This window comes from Coregonus clupeaformis, chromosome 10 (assembly GCF_020615455.1).
Source record: "Coregonus clupeaformis isolate EN_2021a chromosome 10, ASM2061545v1, whole genome shotgun sequence".
Classification (NCBI taxonomy): Eukaryota; Metazoa; Chordata; class Actinopteri; order Salmoniformes; family Salmonidae; genus Coregonus; species Coregonus clupeaformis.
In genome coordinates, this window is record NC_059201.1 from 56,860,761 (window position 1) to 56,882,525 (window position 21,765).

The 21,765-nt window shown below is 44.0% G+C and overlaps 1 long non-coding RNA gene across 1 annotated transcript; it reads left to right on the forward strand.

Moving 5' to 3' along the window:
- Window positions 1–2,422: 2,422 nt before the first annotated feature.
- Window positions 2,423–3,706, forward strand: LOC121576033. The gene is made up of 3 exons (XR_006002408.2): window positions 2,423–2,579; window positions 2,943–3,001; window positions 3,365–3,706. It is a non-coding gene; the product is annotated as an uncharacterized LOC121576033 (long non-coding RNA).
- Window positions 3,707–21,765: the final 18,059 nt, after the last annotated feature.

Below are 21,765 nucleotides of genomic sequence, written 5' to 3' on the forward strand. Positions count from 1 at the left end.
TACACTTTATATACATCACAGAAGACTGAAATATAACAAAACCGTTTGACATAGAAACACCAGATAATTTTTTATATATATATATATATGTTTATTAATTTTGAAATAATTAAAAACATTAATAACATTCCACCGATGAGGCCACTAGAGTGCGATTTAGTCATTTGACTGCAGGAAAGGGCTACGTCAAAACTGTAACTAGGCCACTCAGGAACATTCAATGTCGTCTTGGTAAGCTACTCCAGTGTATATTTGGCCTTGTGTTTTAGGTTATTCTCCTGCTGAAAGGTGAATTTGTCTCCCAATGTCTGTTGGAATGTAGACTGAACCAGGTTATCCTCTAGGATTTTGCCTGTGCTTAGCTCTATTCTGTTTCTTTTTATCCTAAAAAACTCCCTAGTCCTTGCCAATGACAAGCATACCCATAACTTGATGCAGCCACCATCATGCTTAAAAATATGAAGAGTGGTACTCAGTGATGTGTTGTGTTGGATTTGCCCCAAACATAACACTTTGTATTCAGGACGTAAAGATAATTTCTCTGCCACATTCTTTGCAGTGGAGGTCTTGGACTGATGGGAGTTGATACCTGGCGTTTGATCATAGATTAAAGACAGTCATGAGATTTACCTTTTCCAGGTCAGACACACATTGGGAGAGCAATAATGTATAAATAAAGTATGTCAATACTGAACAGTTGGGGAATAAAGAGCATCACTGTTCTGCTTCGATATCTCAGTTTGAGTGAATGCGAAGGCATGTCCATTCCTATATGCCCAGCCATACATCACTCGACCACACATTCACTGGTGGTACGAGGGGGCAGAGACTGGCACAGCTGTAAGATGATGCCCGTGCTAACGAGGGGCTGCCACCCACCCGCAGTGCCCCTTGTACCACACCTGTTGCTGGTAGGGAGAGTGTGTGTGTGTATGTATGTGTGTATGTACATGTGTGTGTGTGTGTGTGTGTGTGTGTGTGTGTGTAAACATGTAAACCCTTAGACATGTGGTGCTCCCAAATTCCTTCCACCCCACTCATAAATCACACAACCCCCCATCGCGGTTCCAGCCAGCTGGGGTCCGTAGAGGGGGGTGGTGGACACATACACACACACAACCACACACACACAACCACACACACACACAGAGATGGATGTACGTTTAGTCTAACATTGACTGATGTCAACAGTCTACAGTGCTGTTTTTTTCCCTTCATTCATCAGTTTATGTGGGCACAGTTTATGTGGTGGGACATAAAGCATTATTTTTGTGCATGGCCTACTTAGGGGATTTTGCCATATCAGCTAGATTTCTGGTTTCCCACCTGTGTAGTACTATGCGTTTGTGGTAATCGTAAATAGTATGTCCTGTAGTATTTTATAAACCACTGAAATGATTATTAACAAATTATTACTATTAACATTATACATCATCCTCAATGGATTGCTCTAAAATAATTTAAACGTTGCTCATCTGAAGTCAATGACAGGCCCGTCATTGTGCCAAAAACCAAGGACATCTGTGAATATTGTACTATGGATACATCCAGTTTTTTGTTACCCTCAACCCTTGGGTACCTTTCAAACAACCCATAAAGCTATCCACAGTGGTGAGATATTATCCTTGATAAAACATATTCATGGCCATGGAAAAGCAATCCCACAGAGCGGTGTGGGCTCAGAAAGCCTGGCCCTGACACGCACTGTATCCCGTCTAGTGACACTTATGATAGGGGGGCCTGGGATCACAAAACACATGCCCAGGAAGCTATGTGAAATTCCACATCGCTGAGCTACCTGGCCTCACTATTATTGGCCCACATGCCACTGACAAAGTGCAAGCGAAGCCTGATTAGCAAGGTGCTAGAGACGGGCCGGAATCTCCATGGCTAAGACACCACCAAAGAGAACGAGTCTATGAAAGTGTAGACACTTGATGTGCCGGTAGTTTGTGATGCATTCAAACTATGTTCAACCTAGCTAGATAGTTGTTTGCAGTGTGTGTGTGTACTGTGTGCGTGCATGCCTGCATCTGTCTGCCTGTCTGTCTGTGTGTCTGTTGACAAGACAAGACTTAATCTGTGCACAGGAAACCGGCTCCTAAAGTTCATCCCTTAAAAAAACACTGGAAAATGTTAATTAAACATTAGTTGGATGTGAAAGCACTATTAAATTACATATGAGTTAGAATTGACAATGAGCCAGATGATCGTTTGCCAAAAAACATGAAATTATCTCCCGAAGATTGTTCATTGACCAGAGACCCATCAGTCATAAGGAGCTTTTCAAGTCAGTGATTCTTCCCAAAGCCTACTCCTAAACTCTCCCATAGGGCTCTGGTCAAAAGAAGTGCACTTTATAAGGAATAGGGTGCCATTTGGAACGAAGCGTCTGAGTATTGTAATGGATGTAGGAGCTTGACGTGGGAGTAGGGTGTCAAGCTGTTCGTAAGGAAGGTTGTTTCACTGAGAGATCTGTGTCACGTAAGGTGCAGTGTGATGACATCATGTAAAGGCAGGATGTTGTCTTGGGACAACATTTTCTAGAAGAATATTAAACAACAACTATTTCGTGAAATGTGAGTATTACGTTTATTTATTCAACAAATTATGTTAAAATGTTCAAAAGCATACTTTCATATGAATGTTAAATTCAATCATTAGGACATACAACACCAATTCAGCCCTCTCTAGCCAAGCTAGCTAGCTATAATGTTACATTGGGTGAGATATAGCTAGCTAGCTATCGCAGATGGCAATCTCATCATGTTTATGCTAGATTAACAACTAACGTTAAACTGACTAATTGTACATTCAGGAATGTGTATATTATGAAAGACCGCACAGTTTTTAAATACTGAATTGGTGATCTTGCTAGCCAACTAGCTAGCTAGTTAATGATAAATGTTGCAAATCGTATTTTTCGATTGGTTTTCATTCAGGGACTTAGAGGACAAGTGATTTGTGGCATGACAAACACTCTTTCCTGACCGGTTTGAAGGTAAGAAATTGGAACATTATCTGATTAAAAAAGTAAGAAATGCTGCTAGCTGTGTTTTACTCCATCTAGGCTTACTTGCTAGCTAGCCAAGTAATTTGTTGTGCATTGTAACATCGATTAAAATGTTGTTGCCTAGTCAATGACATGCATGCTGTTTCTTTTGACCCTCTTGTCAGTTACCCACCTTTGTCTTTTGTTCCACCATTTGGTTGATGGCAATGTTACCAGTTAAATAAAAGGCTAAATTATTGTAATCATACTGTAAGGACTTGAGTGTAAAGGCACATGACATGAAATGTAAAGGCACGTGACATGAATCTCACTTTAATGTCACATGCCTTTAATGTCACACGCCTGTTTAAGGGTGAACTAGGCCACCTCACACCCTCAACGTCCCGTTTTTATGTGGAGAGTGACCTACATTACTGCCGGAAGGATGATCGGCCATTCATTTCTGCATGGGGGTCCCTGCCTCCGTGGATTGAGCCCGGCTGTGGTCCATGTTCTTCTTGGGCGAACAGCAGATACTACCACTGTGGAACTACATGACTGTCTAAACTTCGATATTATTAGTGTTAATTATTGTCATTCTAAGAACACAATATTTATTGAGTCAATGTGTCATTATAATATAGTGTGTGTACAGTGAGGGAAAAAAAGTATTTGATCCCCTGCTGATTTTGTACGTTTCCCCACTGACAAAGAAATGATCAGTCTATATGTCACACCCTGGCTCTGGGACTCATTATGTTGAGCCAGGGTGTGTTCATTCTATGTGTGTATTTCTATGTTGGTAATTCTGTTGTGTTTATTTCTATGTTTGCCTGAGTGACTCCCAATCAGAGGCAACGAGTGTCAGCTGTTGGCTGGTTGTCTCTGATTGGGAGCCATATTTAAACTGTCTGTTTTCCCTTTGTGTTTTTGTTCCGTGTTCGGTCATTGATACCGTGGACGTCACGAGTCGTTTCTTGTTTTGTATTCATGTTTAAACTTTAACTAATTAAAGTATGTTTGTTCATCACGCTGCGCCTTGGTCTGTTCCATATGACGATCGTGACACTATAATTTTAATGGTAGGTTTATTTGAACAGTGAGAGACAGAATAACAACAAAATCCAGAAAAGCGCATGTCAAAAATGTTATAAATTGATTTGCATTTTAATGAGGGAAATAAGTATTTGACCCCCTCTCAATCAGAAAGATTTCTGGCTCCCAGGTGTCTTTTATACAGGTAACGAGCTGAGATTAGAAGCACACACTTAAAGGGAGTGCTCCTAATCTCAGTTTGTTACCTGTATATTTACATGGTGCTTCAATCTATAGCTAGAGGACTCATGACTCATATCTCCAAGTATAATTTTTGTCTTAATCTGTTGTTGTTTTGGTTACCTGTGGTTGTATTGGAGGGGGAGTGGTTTAACCTCTTTTCTGAGTGTATATAACCAGCTTCTCGGGCTCCGTCTCAGTGTGCTTCATTCTATAGATAGAGGACTCCTGATATCTCCAGGAGTGATAAGTATAATTTTGGTCTTAATCTGTTGTTGTCTAGTACAGTCTTTTTGCTAGCTAGGGCCATCTACTTTAAGTGTTGTTTGTCTTCTCAGTAGCCTACTTGGTGTGTGAACTGCTGACTGCTCATAACTTGCATCTGATTGTTGACACATCAACCAGGATGTGTCAGCCATATTACAAACTATGTGTTGTGATAATTGCGTTGTTTGCTCTATAACCTGTTAATTCACATGCCTTGCGACTGTGATATATAGGCCTAAAGGCCAAGACAATAAGAAGACACAGTGGCAGAATAAATTCAACCAGGCCTTTGTTTTATCACAAAACAGGATGGCAACCTCTGTCTAGTGAAGTCCACAAAGGATATTGCATGTCCAGTAACAGACAGTTACATGACCTACAGCATGGTCAAGCAAGTTAATGTTTCCAACATTTTCAGACCACTAAACAAACTATTGATTTAGAACCACAGAGAGTTACCGCAAGTCGCAAAGAAAACAGGAGCTGCCTCCACTATTCTAGCACAATTTCAACATCATCAAATCACCTCTGCTTAGTCTAATACACTCTGTCATACACTACACGCTTTTATTTTTTGTTGTCCTATGCTACCTGGCTAAAATTCTTGCTCTCTAGCCTAACTTCCATTCATGGGCAACGTTAGCTAGTTAACAATAGCCTTCTACATCTAGCTACATATTGAACTTCCATCCTCTCAGGACAGGGGCACAACAATGTATGAATTAATGGTTGGATCAGAATCACCGTTATAATCTTTGGCCAGTACGGAGAATTAAGTAAAACCACAAGTCCAATTCTCTATCTCCATCCATGGCTAATTTAAGAAAGGGCCAATTTTAGCTAGCTGGCTAGCTAGCCACCAGAGGACAACAACACAACGAGATGCAACAATTCAAGTTTTTCTGTCAATGACGTATGCTCTCAATGGGATTTGATAGGAGTGACGCCAAATCCAAGCTGGCTTCCCTTGACACTTTTTTTTGGTGCGCCAGGACCATTCACAGTTAAGCTCGCTCAGTTGAGTTCAATGCTGATTGACGCATTTGTTATACTTTTTTTGTCAACATTGACGGCAAGGGAAGCTAGCGAGCATCTGGCCTCCCTTGCCTTCAATGCCATGGACGGCAACAATGTCATACTCGTTTGGACCAGACAGCATCAGATAGATGGCCTACACGTATAGGGACGTATAGAGACAGAGGGGCGCTGTTTCGCTCGCTCGGATGCTTTCTGCTGTGAGATACATTCAGCCTCTTGCGAATAGAAGGAAAATTATGCAACACAGAGAGACGAAAGATACATTATTATTATATATATAGTTTTTTCTTGGTCACACTTTTTTGTGAAGCCAAGCTTCCCTTGGCATCCATAAATACACGCCACTGCTCACAACCCATGTGGAATTCCTGGTCTCCGGTAATGTTTGAAACTGCCGATCTATGGTCAAGAACGCCGGCATCATCTTTCTACAACGAGCTTTCAAGTCGAAAATGTCTGAGTTTCCGACTTCCGAGTTATCTTGAATGAACTGAAATAAGCAGGAAATCTGGAATCCTCCAACCAGGATTTCTGGAAAATCTGGGTATTTAGGGAAAGTTACCAGAAATGTGCAACCCTATCAATTGTACACTTCGGACTCAGTGTCACCTTGTTGATGAAAGCAGACTGAAGTCATGAGGGATCATGTCACAACGGTGGACCCCAGGATGAGCAGTAGCTAATGGTGATCCTAATAAAATACTAAAAATACTAATACTGTCAAGCAAGTACTCTTTCCTACTGTGTCCATATCAGGACAGCCTCAGTCTCGGCAGGACTTGAGGCTTTCCTAATATGGACACCGTACTTCCAGGATTTGTAGCGCTACAGTGATTCTGTCTGCAGTGAACTAATGGAAATCCTTAACTGTGATTGGGAAGTTTGGCTCAGGTCGTCTCATCTGCACCACACCTGATAAATGTCTGACATAACTCCACCGATTGAGTTTGATGAGACTCTTGGACAAAAGCACTTGGCTTCAAAAACACAAGCATATGAATAATGATGCATGCGTGCGTGTGTGTCAAAACGAATGGTTATTAGATCTAGTGACTGAGAGACACACACACACACACACACACACACACACACACACACACACACACACACACACACACACACTTTAAACCTGACATGGACCAACAACAACACCACTCTTGTCAAGAGGGCAGATGGTATCGGAGCATGAGGTCTGATACCAACAGGCTCAGAGACATTCTATCTACAACAACAATATAAACGCAACATGCAACAATTTCAAAGATTTTACTGAGTTACAGCTCATATAAGGAAATCATTCAATTGAAAGAAATTCATTAAGCCCTAATCTATGGATTTCACATGACTGGGAATACAGATATGCATCTGTTGGTCACAGATACCTTTGTTGATTGTGGCCTGTAGAATGATTCCAAGAATTGTGTACAGATTCTTGCAACATGGGGCCATGCATTATCATGCTGAAACATGAGGTGATGGCGGTGGATGAATGGCACGACAATGGGCCTCAGGATCTCGTCATGGTATCTCTGTACATTCATATTGCCATCGATAAAATGCAATTGTGTTCGTTGTCCGTAGCTCATGCCTGCCTATACCATAACCCCACCGCCACCATGGGGCACTCTGTCCCAACGTTGACATCAGCAAACCGCTCGCCCACATGACACCATACACGCTGCCATCTGCCCGGTACAGTTGAAACCGGGATTCATCTGTGAAGAACCCATTTCTTCAGCGTGCCAGTTGCCATCGAAGGTGAGCATTTGTCAACTGAAGTTGGTTACGACGACGAACTGCAGTCAGGTCAAGACCCTGTTGAGGACGACAAGCTCTCAGATGAGCTTCCCTGAGACGGTGTCTGACAGTTTGTGCAGAAATTCTTTGGTTGTGCAAAACCACAGTTTCATCAGCTGTCCGGGTGGCTCGTCTTAGATGATCCTGCAGGTGAAGATGCCGGATGTGGAGGTCCTGGGCTGGCGTGGTTACATGTGGTCTGTGGTTGTGAGGCCGGTTGGACGTACTGCCAAATTCTCTAAAACGACGTTGGAGGCAGCTTAAGGTAGAGAAATTAACATTACATTATCTGGCAACAGCTCTGGTGGACATTCCTGGAGTCAGCATGCCAATTGCACGGTCCCTCAAAACTTGAGGAATCTGTGGCATTGTGTTGTGTGCCAAAACTGCACATATTAGAGTGGCCTTTTATTGTCCCCAGCACAAGGTGCACCTGTGTCATGATCATGCTGTTTGATCTGCTTCTTGATATGCCACACCTGTCAGGTGGATGGATTATCTTGGCAAAGGAGAAATGCTCACTAACAGGGATGTGCACAAAATTAGAATGAAATACGCTTTTTGTACGCATGGAGAATTTCTGGTATCTTTTATTTCAGCTTATGAAACATGGGACCAACACTTTAAACGTTGTGTTTATATTTTGGTTCAGTATACAAGCTATCAGACTGCTGAATACTTGAACTGGACTGACCATCTGCACTGACTCTCCGCACCTTAGCACACATGCACTCACTCACACACACCCACACAGATATACACTCATCCACACACACACACACAGACAGACATATACAGTACATTCATGCTACACACACATCACAACTGCCGCTACCAGACTCTTATTATAATTGCTAAATACTGCACAATTAAAACACTTGCCCCACAATCCCCCCTTCCCCAAAACACGTGTAAATATTGATCTATAAATTGTGCCTTCCTGTATTATACTTATGCTAAAATCTTTATTCTGTTCTACTGAGCCATTTACTTTATGTTCGCATTCTTATCTTTTATTATGTCTTATTGTTTTTGAATTGTCGAGAAGGAACCTGCAAGTAAGTATTTCGTTAAACGGTGTATACCATGTGTATCCCGTACATATGACTAATAAAACTTGAAACTTGAACCACCTATGCTCCTTTGAGACCCTTCTTTCAAAGTCACTGAGATATCTTCTTCTAACCATGGTAGCCAAATGGGCAACTGGGCATTTTTCTACATGACCCTAAGCATGATGGGATGTTAATTGCTTAATTAACTCAGGAACTACACCTGTGTGGAAGCACCTAATTTCAATATACAGTACTTTGTAGCCCTCATTTACTCAAGCGTTTCCTTTATTTTGGCAGTTACCTGTATTTTGCCCCATCACAGCTGTAATGGCTGCCAAAGGTGCTCCACCAAGTATTTACTCAGGGGTGTGAAGACCTACGCAGTCAATACATTTTTATTTTTAAAAAAGTATTAATTTGGAACATGTTCTACAATTTTTCTTTCACTTTCAGTAGGTTGTGTAGATAGGTTAAAAAAATATCAAATTGAATCCCTTTTGAGATTACATTTTAAGGCAGCAAAAATGTGAAGACTGCAAGGGGTATGTAGACTTTCACTAGCGGCTGTATGTCACTTTACTCTGTTGTTAATATTGTGTCCTTTTCATTCTTCTACTCCCCTCCTATTCCCCCTCTCCTCTCCTCCGTCACCCTAATCTCTGACTTCCCTCTCTCTTCACCCTGTCGCCCCTCTCTTTGATGTTCCTCGTCAGCGGCACTCCTCTCTGTCTTGGCGAGGCCGCTCTGGTTAACCAGGATTACTGCTGAGGAGGTGTGTGTGTGTGTATGTGCGTCCGTGCGTGCATGTGTGAGGGGGGGTGGGGTCCAGGGGCAGAGGGCAAACCGAATGGTACTGTTATGTACTTATAGAACAAGCCCCCACCCCCTGTGTGTGTGGGGGGGAGGGCTTGTTCTATAAGTACATAACAGTACCATTCGGTTTGCCCTCTCCCCCTGGACCCCCCCCCCCACACACACACACACACATATGCACGCATACACACACACCTCGGGGGGGGCTAGCCTTGTCAGCATAATGAATGTGCCTCCCTCCTGACCCCCGCCACGCTGGTCCCTATGATGGATGCACACATCACAGCCGCCGTTTACAATGCCACTGTGAATACTGTTCAGTAAAGACTGTGGAAAGCACATCCATAAATGTCAAATTCTCTCTCCCTAGCCATGGCGAGATTAAATTCACTTTAACATTACTTTAACATTCCTTTATCGGGGAGTTGGATGGGAAAACTTGAGCATGAAATAAAATCTGTATTGTTGTCACTTGAGAATGTACTTTACTTCGTGAACTGATGAGATTAAATGTTTTGTTTGTCATTTAATGATGCGGTCATTTTATCCTAAGTGATTTATTGTACCGTTAAACTTACATTTAGTGGCCCATGCAGGAATCAAACCCACAAAAATGTGTTGCAAACAAGTATCGCTGCTTATATATTGTTAACTTGGAATGTCATATATAGTGGGCTGTAGTGGAGCGGGTCGAGAGCTTCATGTTCCTCGGTGTCCACATCACTAAGGATCTATCATGGTCCACACACACCAAAGCAGTCGTGAAGAGGGTACGACAATGCATCTTCACCCTGAGGAGGCTGATTTGGCATGGGCCCTCAGATCCTCAAAAAGTTATACAGCTGCACCATTGAGAGCATGTTGACTGGCTGCATCACAGCTTGGTATGGCAACTGCTTGGCATCTGGCCGCAAGGTGCTATAGAGGGTAGTGCGTATGGCCCAGTACATCACTGGGGCCGAGCTCCCTGCCATCTAGGACCTCTATACAAGCCAGTGTCAAATGAAGGCCCTAAAAGTTGTCAAAGTCTCTAGCCACTCAAGTCATAGATTGTTCTCTCTGCTACCGCATGGCAATCGGTACTGAAGCACCAAGTCTGGAACCAACAGGACCCTGAACAGCTTCTACACCCAAGCCATGAGACTGCTAAATAGTTAGTAAAATAGTTAACCAAATAGCTACTTGGACTATCTGCATTGACCATTTTCTTGTACTAACTTTTTTGACTCATCACATCCACTGCTGCTACTGTTTATTATCTGTCAGTTTATTCCTAGTTATACACTGAGTGCACAAACCATTTCCATGATATAGACTGACCAGATGAAAGATATGATCCCTTATTGATGTCACTTGTTAAATCCACTTCCATCAGTGTAGATGAAGGGGAGGAGACAGGTTAAAGAAGGATTTTTAAGCCTTGAGACAATTGAGATATTGATTGTGTATGTGTGCCATTAAGGGGGTGAATGGGCAAGACAAAATATTTAATTGCCTTTGAACGGGTTATGGTAGTATTTTTTATTTATTTAACATATATTTTAACAGGGAAGACATATTGAGATGTAGGTCTCTTTTACAAATGCGCCCTGTATATACAACAGAAATAAACACATTACACACAAACTATATATATATACAGTGGGGAGAAGAAGTATTTGATACACTGCCGATTTTGCAGGTTTTTCTACTTACAAAGCATGTAGAGGTCTGTAATTGTTTTATCATAGGTACACTTCAACTGTGAGAGACGGAATCTAAAACAAAAATCCAGAAAATCACATTGTAGTAATTAATTTGCATTTTATTGCATGACATAAGTATTTGATCACCTACCAACCAGTAAGAATTCCGGCTCTCACAGACCTGTTAGTTTTTCTTTAAAAAGCCCTCCTGTTCTCCACTCATTACATGTTTTAACTGCACCTGTTTGAACTCGTTATCTGTATAAAAGACACCTGTCCACACACTCAATCAAACAGACTCCAACCTCTCCACAATGGCCAAGACCAGAGAGCTGTGTAAGGACATCAGGGATAAAATTGTAGACCTGCACAAGGCTGGGATGGGCTACAGGACAATAGGCAAGCAGCTTGGTGAGAAGGCAACAACTGTTGGCGCAATTATTAGAAAATGGAAGAAGTTCAAGATGACGGTCAATCAACCTTGGTCTGGGGCTCCATGCAAGATCTCACCTCGTGGGGCATCAATGATCATGAGGAAGGTGAGGGATCAGCCCATAACTACACGGCAGGACCTGGTCAATGACCTGAAGAGAGCTGGGACCACAGTCTCAAAGAAAACCATTAGTAACACACTACGCCGTCATGGATTAAAATCCTGAGGCGCACGCAAGGTCCCCCTGCTCAAGCCAGCGCATGTCCAGGCCCGTCTGAAGTTTGCCAATGACCATCTGGATGATCCAGAGGAGGAATGGGAGAAGGTCATGTGGTTTGATTAGACAAAAATAGAGCTTTTTGGTCTAAACTCCACTCGCCGTGTTTGGAGGAAGGAGAAGGATGAGTACAACCCCAAGAACACCATCCCAACCGTGAAGCATGGAGGTGGAAACATCATTCTTTGGGGATGCTTTTTTGCAAAGGGGACAGGACGACTGCACCGTATTGAGGGGAGGATGGATGGGGTCATGTATCGCGAGATCTTGGCCAACAACCTCCTTCCCTCAGTAAGAGCATTGAAAATGGGTCGTGGCTGGGTCTTCCAGCATGACAACGACACGAAACACACAGCCAGGGCAACTAAGGAGTGGCTCCGTAAGAAGCATCTCAAGGTCCTGGAGTGGCCTAGCCAGTCTCCAGACCTGAACCCAATAGAAAATCTTTGGAGGGAGCTGGAGAAGGTCTGTATGGAGGAGTGGGCCTAAATCCCTGCTGCAGTGTGTGCAAACCTGGTCAAGACCTACAGGAAACGTATGATCTCTGTAATTGCAAACAAAGGTTTCTGTACCAAATATTAAGTTCTGCTTTTCTGATGTATCAAATACTTATGTCATGCAATAAAATGCAAATTAATTACTTAAAAATCATACAATGTGATTTTCTGGATTTTTGTTTTAGATTCCGTCTCTCACAGTTGAAGTGTACCAATGATACAAATTACAGACCTCTACATGCTTTGTAAGTAGGAAAACCTGCAAAATCGGCAGTGTATCAAATACTTGTTCTCCCCACTGTATATATATATAGTACCAGTCAAAAGTTTGGACACACCTACTCATTCAAGGGTTTTTCTTTATTATTATTATTTTGTATATTGTAGAATAATAGTGAAGACATCAAGTGTTACACAAATCAAAATATATTTTAGATTCTTCAAAGTAGCCACCCTTTGCCTTGATGACAGCTTCGCACAACCTTGGCATTCTCTCAACCAGCATCATGAGGAATGCTTTTCCAACAGTCTTGAAGGAGTTCCCACATATGCTGAGCACTTGTTGTTTGCTTTTCCTTCACTCTGCGGTCCAACTCATCCCAAACCATCTCAATTGGGTTGAGGTCGGGTGATTGTGGAGGCCACATCATCTGATGCAGCACTCCAATACACTCCTTCTTGGTCAAATAGCCCTTACACAGCCTGGAGGTGTGTTTTGGGTCATTGTCCCACTAAGCCCAAACCAGATGGGATGGCGTAACAGCCATGCTGGTTAAGTGTGCCTTGAATTCTAAATAAATCATAGACAGTGTCACCAGCAAAGCACCCCCACAGCATCACACCTCTTCATCCATGCTTTATGGTGGGAACCACACATGCGGAGATCATCCGTTCACCTACTTTGCGTCTCACAAACACATGGCGGTTGGAACCAAAATTCTCTAATTTGGACTCATCAGACCAAAGGACAGATTTCCACCGGTCTAATGTCCATTGCTCGTGTTTCTTGGCCCAAGCAAGTCTCTTCTTATTATTGGTGTCCTTTAGTAGTGGTTTCTTTGCAGCAATTCGACCATGAAGGCCTGATTCACGCAGTCTCCTCTGAACAGTTGATGTTGAGATGTGTCTGTTACTTGAACTTGTGTGAAGCATTTATTTGGGCTGCAATATGAGTTGCAGTTAATTATCCTCTGCAGCAGAGGTAACTCTGAGTCTTCCTTTCCTGTGGCAGTCCTCATGAGAGCACTTGAAGAAACTTTCAAAGTTCTTGAAATTTTCCGGATTGACTGACCTTCATGTCTTAAAGTAATGATGTACTGTCGTTTCTCTTTGCTTATTTGAGCTGTTCTTGCCATAATATGGACTTGGTCTTTTACCAAATAGGGCTATCTTCTGTATACCACCCCTACGTTGTCACAACACAACTGATTGGCTCAAACGCATTAAGAAGGAAAGAAATTCCACAAACTAACTTTTAAGAAGGCACACCTGTTAATTGAAATGCATTCCAGGTGACTACCTCAAAAAGCTGGTTGAGAAAATGCCAAGAGTGTGCAAAGCTGTCATCAAGGCAAAGGGTGGCTACTTTGAAGAATCTCAAATATAAAATATATTTTGATTTGTTTAACACTTTGAGTTACGACATGATTCCATATGTGTTATTTCATAGTTTTGATGTCTTCACTATTATTCTACAATGTAGAAAATAGTAAAAAATTAAGAAAAACCATGGAATGAGTAGGTGTGTCCAAACTTTTGACTGCTATTAGCTATTACAGTGGGGGAAAAAAGTATTTAGTCAGCCACCAATTGTGCAAGTTCTCCCACACAACCCTCTGCTGTCGGGAGAGGTTGTGTTTTTCTCTAGCTGGAGGTAAGCAGGAGGTAAGCTTCTCATATGGTGTTGAGTAAAGCTTAACCATGTATTAGATCGTAGGTAGGTAGTTAGTTGTAGTTAGGTATTGTATTTATTATAGGTTAGTATTGTTGTTATTGTAGGTTTCCGTAGGTAATTGTAGGTTAGTATCGAAGCACGAGGCTAGCTAGCTAGCGGGTAGCTACTGGTAACGATTAGCAACGGTGGAGAGCTGTTTCCAATGTTAAATGTGCTGCTACCCAACGTTTAATTTTTGCTGCGTTATGCGTTATGAAAGGAACTAGACACGGACATGAATTATCTGTTTAGTGTGCTAACACACTCTTGGCAGTTTGTTGTAACCAAGTATTGGTGCTAAATTGTGTGTTAATGGATGCTAGCTTGCTAGTTAGCTACGGCGTCATAGCTAGGTATCGTGGGTTGTTGTGGGTAGTTACTGCAGGTTTAGTGTGCTAACACACTCTTGGCAGTTTGTTGTAACCAAGTATTGGTGCTAAATTGTGTGTTAATGGATGCTAGCTTGCTAGTTAGCTACGGCGTCATAGCTAGGTATCGTGGGTTGTTGTGGGTAGTTACTGCAGGTTGGCAGTGTCTTCGGCCGTGCCGGCTGTAGCACGAAGCGAGCTAACTAGCCGTTTTTCGAACAGAGTCAGAGTCAACACAGTAGCCATTGTGTGCCGGGTGTAGCACGAAGCTAGCTAGCTAGCCGTTCTTCAAACAAAGTCAACACAGTGGCCATTGCTAGCTACCCAACACGACCAGCTAACTGTACTGTAGTAGCTAAATACAATATACTTGTCCTAGCTAGCCAACGTTGAATCATTGCTGCGTCATGAAAGGAACTTGACACAGACACGAATGATCTGTTTAGTGTGTTATCATACTATTGGTGTGTCCTGGCAGTGTCTTCGGCCGTGCCGGCTGTAGCACGAGCGCTAACTAGCCGTTTTTTCGAACAGTCAGAGTCAACACAGTAGCCATTGTGTGCCGGGTGTAGCACGAAGCTAGCTAGCTAGCCGTTCTTCAAACAAAGTCAACACAGTGGCCATTGCTAGCTACCCAACACGACCAGCTAACTGTACTGTAGTAGCTAAATACAATATACTTGTCCTAGCTAGCCAACGTTGAATCATTGCTGCGTCATGAAAGGAACTTGACACAGACACGAATGATCTGTTTAGTGTGTTATCACACTATTGGTGGTTTGTTGTGACCAAGTGTTTGTGCTAAACTGTGTGTTACTGGATGCTAGCATGCTAGTTAGCTAGTTAACACACTATTGGTGGTTTGTTGTGACCAAGTGTTGGTGCTAAACTGTGTGTTAAACTGTGTGTTATTGGATGCTAGCATGCTAGTTAGCTATGGTGTCATAGTTAGCTAGCTGAATAAAGTGGGTTGAGTCTATTCCTTTAAACATTGAACCGCTGTGGTTCACAACAATTCTGATTTCTAAAGGTGGAAGTTGGGAGAGTTTTTGTTCGGGTGGTTCAGTGAAACAATTTTAGTTTCTGAGGTAGAAGTTTTTTGGTGAGGGAGGCCCTGCTCTCTCTCCTCTCCCAGATGCTTAGCTCATTTCATTCCGATCTCCTCTGCATTTTTGTAGCCATTTGCTACAGCCTGTCAACTATGCCTCTGCCTATCCCTGTTCTCTCCTCTCTGCACAGGCTACACAAACGCACCACACCGCGCGGCTGCTGCCTCTCTAACCTGGTGGTCCCTGCACGCACCCCTCACCTGGAGTTCCAGGTCGCAGGCAGCCTCTGGAACTGCCGTTCTGCTGCCAACAAAGCTGACTTCATCCCAGCCTATGCCAACCTCCAGTCCCTCGACTTCCTGGCGCTGACGGAAACATGGATCACCACTGAAAACACTGCTACTCCTACTGCTCTCTCCTCGTCTGACCATGTGTTCTCGCATACCCCGAGAGCATCTGGTCAGAGGGGTGGTGGTACAGGAATCCTCATCTCTCCCAAGTGGACATTCTCAATTTTTCCCCTAACCCATCTGTCTATCTCCTCATTTGAATTCCATGCTGTCACAGTCACTAGCCCATTTAAGCTTAATATCCTTGTCATCTATCGCCCTCCAGGTTCCCTTGGAGAGTTCATCAATGAGCTTGACGCCTTGATAAGTTCCTTTCCTGAGGATGGCTCACCCCTCACAGTTTTGGGGGATTTCAACCTCCCTATGTCCACATTTGACTCATTTCTCTCTGCCTCCTTCTTTCCACTCCTCTCCTCTTTTGACCTCACCCTCTCACCGTCCCCCCTACTCACAAGGCAGGCAATACGCTTGACCTCATCTTCACTAGATGCTGCTCCTCTACTAATCTCACTGCAACTCCCCTCCATGTCTCCGACCACTACTTTGTTTCCTTTTCTCTCTCGCTCTCCTCCCACACTACTCACTCTGCCCCTACACAGATGGTAATGCGCCGCCGCAACCTTCGCTCTCTCTCTCCCACTACTCTCTCCTCTTCCATCCTATCATCTCTTCCCTCTGCTCAATCCTTCTCCCTCCAATCTCCTGATTCTGCCTCCTCAACCCTCCTCTCCTCCCTTTCTGCATCCTTTGACTCTCTGTGTCCCCTATCCTCCCGGCCGGCTCGGTCCTCCCCTCCAGCTCCGTGGCTTGATGACTCACTGCGAGCTCACAGAACAGAGCTCCGGGCAGCGGAGCGGAAATGGAAGAAAACTAAACTCCCTGCCGACCTGGCATCTTTTCACTCCCTCCTCTCTACATTTTCTTCATCTGTTGCTGCTGCTAAGGCCACCTTCTACCACTCTAAATTCCAAGCATCTGCCTCTAACCCTAGGAAGCTCTTTGCCACATTTTCCTCCCTCCTGAATCCTCCCCCCTCCTCCTCTCTCTGTGGATGACTTCGTCAACCACTTTGAAAAAAGAAGGTTGACGACATCCGATCCTCGTTTGTTAAGTCTAATGACACTGCTGGTCCTGCTCACACTGCCCTACCCTATGCTTTGACTTATTTCTCCCCTCTCTCTCCAGATAAAATCCTGCGACTTGTGACTGCAGGCCGCCCAACAACCTGCCCGCTTGACCCCATCCCCTCCTCCCTTCTCCAGACCATCTCCGGTGACCTTCTCCCCTACCTCACCTCGCTGATCAACTCATCCTTGACCGCTGGCCATGTCCCTTCCGTCTTCAAGAGAGCGAGAGTTGCTCCCCTTCTCAAAAAACCCAACACTCGACCCCACTGATGTCAACAACTACAGACCAGTATCCCTTCTTTCTTTTCTTTCCAAAACTATTGAGCGTGCCGTCTTTAGCCAACTCTCTTGCTATCTCTCTCAGAATGACCTTCTTGATCCAAACCAATCAGGTTTCAGGACTGGTCATTCAACTGAGACTGCTCTTCTCTGTGTCACGGAGACTCTCCGCACTGCTAAAGCTAACTCTCTCTCCTCTGCTCTTGTCCTTCTAGACCTGTCTGCTGCCTTTGACACTGTGAACCATCAGATCCTCCTCTCCACCCTCTCCGAGCTGGGCATCTCCGGCGCGGCTCACTCCTGGATTGCGTCCCTACCTGACCGGTCGCTCCTACCAAGTGGCGTGGCGAGAAGCTGTCTCCGCACCACGTGCTCTCACCACTGGTGTCCCCCAAGGCTCAGTTCTAGGCCCTCTCCTTTTCTCCCTATACACCAAGTCACTTGGCTCTGTCATATCCTCACATGGTCTCTCCTATCATTGCTACGCTGACGATACACAACTAATCTTCTCCTTTCCCCCTTCTGATAACCAGGTGGCGAATCGCATCTCTGCATGTCTGGCAGACATATCAGTATGGATGACGGATCACCACCTCAAGCTGAACCCTGGCAAGACGGAGCTGCTCTTCCTCCCGGGGAAGGACTGCCCGTTCCATGATCTCGCCATCACGGTTGACAACTCCGCTGTGTCCTCCTCCCAGAGTGCGAAGAGCCTAGGCGTGACCCTGGACAACACCCTGTCACTCTCCGCCAACATCAAGGCGGTGACCCGCTCCTGCAGGTTCATGCTCTACAACATTCGGAGAGTACGACCCTGCCTTACACAGGAAGCGGCACAGGTCCTAATCCAGGCACTTGTCATCTCCCGTCTGGACTACTGCAACTCGCTGTTGGCTGGCCTCCCTGCCTGTGCCATTAAACCCCTACAACTCATCCAGAATGCCGCAGCCCGTCTGGTGTTCAACCTTCCCAAGTTCTCTCACGTCACCCCTCCTCCGCACACTCCACTGGCTTCCAGTTGAAGCTCGCATCCGCTACAAGACCATGGTGCTTGCCTATGGAGCAGTGAGGGAACGGCACCTCTGTACCTTCAGGCTCTGATCAGTCCCTACACCCAAACGAGGGCATTGCGCTCATCCACCTCTGGCCTGCTGGCTCCCTTCCTCTGCGGAAGCATAGTTCCCGCTCAGCCCAGTCAAAACTGTTCGCTGCCCTGGCACCCCAATGGTGGAACAAGCTCCCTCACGACGCCAGGACAGCGGAGTCACTCACCACCTTCCGGAGACATTTGAAACCCCACCTCTTTAAGGAATACCTGGGATAGGATAAAGGAATCCTTCTACCCCCCAATTGTAAAGTGGTTATCCCACTGGCTATAGGGTGAACGCACCAATTTGTGAGTCGCTCTGGCTAAGAGCGTCTGCTAAATGACGTTAATGTGTCCTTGAGCAAGGCACTTAACCCTAATTGCTCCTGTAAGTCGCTCTGGATAAGAGCGTCTGCTAAATGACTAAAATGTAAAATGTAAATGTAAAAAGATGAGAGAGGCCTGTAATTTTCATCATAGGTACACGTCAACTATGACAGACAAAATGAGAGAAAGAAAATCCAGAAAATCACATTGTAGGATTTTTTATGAATTTATTTGCAAATTATATGGTTGAAAATAAGTATTTGGTCAATAACAAAAGTTTCTCAATACTTTGTTATATACCCTTTGTTGGCAATGACACAGGTCAAACGTTTTCTGTTAGTCTTCACAAGGTTTTCACACACTGTTGCTGGTATTTTGGCCCATTCCTCCATGCAGATCTCCTCTAGAGCAGTGATGTTTTGGGGCTATCGCTGGGCAACACGGACTTTCAACTCCCTCCAAAGATTTTCTATGGGGTTGAGATCTGGAGACTGGCTAGGCCACTCCAGGACCTTCAAATGCTTCTTACGAAGCCACTCCTTCGTTAACCGGGCGGTGTGTTTGGGATCATTGTCATGCTGAAAGACCCAGCCACGTTTCATCTTCAATGCCCTTGCTGATGGAAGGAGGTTTTCACTCAAAATCTCACGATACATGGCCCCATTCATTCTTTCCTTTACACGGATCAGTCGTCCTGGTCCCTTTGTAGAAAAACAGCCCCAAAGCATGATGTTTCCACTCCCATGCTTCACAGTAGGTATGGTGTTCTTTGGATGCAACTCAGCATTATTTGTCCTCCAAACACGACAAGTTGAGTTTTTACCAAAATGTTCTATTTTGGTTTCATCTGACCATATGACATTCTCCCAATCCTCTTCTGGATCATCCAAATGCACTCTAGCAAACTTCAGACGGGCCTGGACATGTACTGGCTTAAGCAGGGGGACACGTCTGGCACTGCAGGATTTGAGTCCCTAGCGGCGTAGTGTGTTACTGATGGTAGGCTTTGTTACTTTGGTCCCAGCTCTCTGAAGGTCATTCACTAGGTCCCCCCGTGTGGTTCTGGGATTTTTGCTCACCGTTTTTGTGATCATTTTGACCCCACGGGGTGAGATCTTGCGTGGAGCCCCAGATCGAGGGGAGATTATCAGTGGTCTTGTATGTCTTCCATTTCCTAATAATTGCTCCCACAGTTGATTTCTTCAAACCAAGCTGCTTACCTATTGCAGATTCAGTCTTCCCAGCCTGGTGCAGGTCTACAATTTAGTTTCTGGTGTCCTTTGACAGCTCTTTGGTCTTGGCCATAGTGGAGTTTGGAGTGTGACTGTTTGAGGTTGTGGACAGGTGTCTTTTATACTGATAACAAGTTCAAACAGGTGCCATTAATACAGGTAACGAGTGGAGGACAGAGGAGCCTCTTAATGAAGAAGTTACAGGTCTGTGAGAGCCAGAAATCTTGATTGTTTGTAGGTGACCAAATACTTATTTTCCACCATAATTTGCAAATAAATTCATTAAAAATCCTACAATGTGATTTTCTGGCGAAAAAAAATCTCAATTTGTCTGTCATAGTTGACGTGTACCTATGATGAAAATTACAGGCCTCTCTCATCTTTTTAAGTGGGAGAACTTGCACAATTGGTGGCTGACTAAATCCTTTTTTCCCCACTGTATATATAAATACAAAAACAAAGTAATGGGAAGCACAAATAAAACATCACAAATCACCCAGAAAAACTGTTACATTCATCCACAAATAAGTCCCCAATCAATACTTTAAATTGCCCGAATGGCACCAGAACATCAAGATTACATGTATTTAGAATTTTGTTCCAGCAATACGGTGCATTAAAACTAAAAGCAGATTACCTAGCTCGGTGGAGACCCTAGGAACCTCAAGAGTTAACCAATCCTGGGAACGAGTTAGGCAACTCAAGTGTCTATACTCCAACAGCAAAGTTAGTTAAGACGGAAGTTTATAAAGTAGGGCCTTGAAAACAAAAAGGGAGTAATGTAGAGATCTACAGGTCTTTAGCGAAGTCCAGCCAACCTTTTGATACAGAATGCAGTGATGAGTATCAAAACTGTCATCTGTAAGACAACAAAAAACTAAGGGCACCCAAAGGTTTAAGAACAGTATCAGCTGCACTTTGATGAATAATATCACCATAATCAAGAATAGATGGAAAGGTTGACTGAAAAATCTGTTTCCTACTGCTTACTGATCTGGTTCTGTAGAAAAAAACGATTTCTTAAGCAGCTCATCTACAGTGCATTCGGAAAGTATTCAGACCCATTTACTTTTTCCACATTTTGTTACGTTACAGCCTTATTCTAAAATTGATTAAATTGTTTTTTCCCCCTCATCAATCTACACACAATAACCCATAATGACAAAGCAAAAACTGGTTTTTAGAAATGTTTGCAAATTTATTTTTACAAAAATACGGAAATATCACATTTACATAAGTATGCAGACCCTTTACTCAGTACTTTGTTGAAGCACCTTTGGCAGCAATTACAGCCTTGAGTCTTCTTGGGTATGACTCTACAAGCTTGACACGCCTGCATTTGGGGAGTTTCTCCCATTCTTCTCTGCAGATCCTCTCAAGCTCTGTCAGGTTGGATGGGGAGAGTTTCTGCACAGCTATTTTCAGGTCTATCCAGAGATGTTCAATTGGGTTCAAGTCTGGGCTCTGGCTGGGCCACTCAAGGACATTCAGAGACTTGTCCCTAAGCCACTCCTGCGTTGTCTTGGCTGTGTGCTTATGGTCATTGTCCTGTTGGAAGGTGAACCTTCGCCCCAGTCAGAGGTCCTGAGCTCTTTGGAGCAGGTTTTCATCAAGGATCTCTCTGTACTTTGCTCCGTTCATCTTTCCCTCGATCCTGACTAGTCTCCCAGTCCCTGCCACTGAAAAACATCCACACAGCTTTTTTCTGCCACCACCATGCTTCACCGTAGGGTTGGTGCCAGGTTTCCTCCAGACGTGACACTTGGCATTCAGGCCAAAGAGTTCAATCTTGGTTTCATCAATCCAGAGAATCTTGTTTCTCATGGTCTGAGAGTCTTTAGGTGCCTTTTGGCAAACTCCAAGCGGGCTGTTATGTGCCTTTTA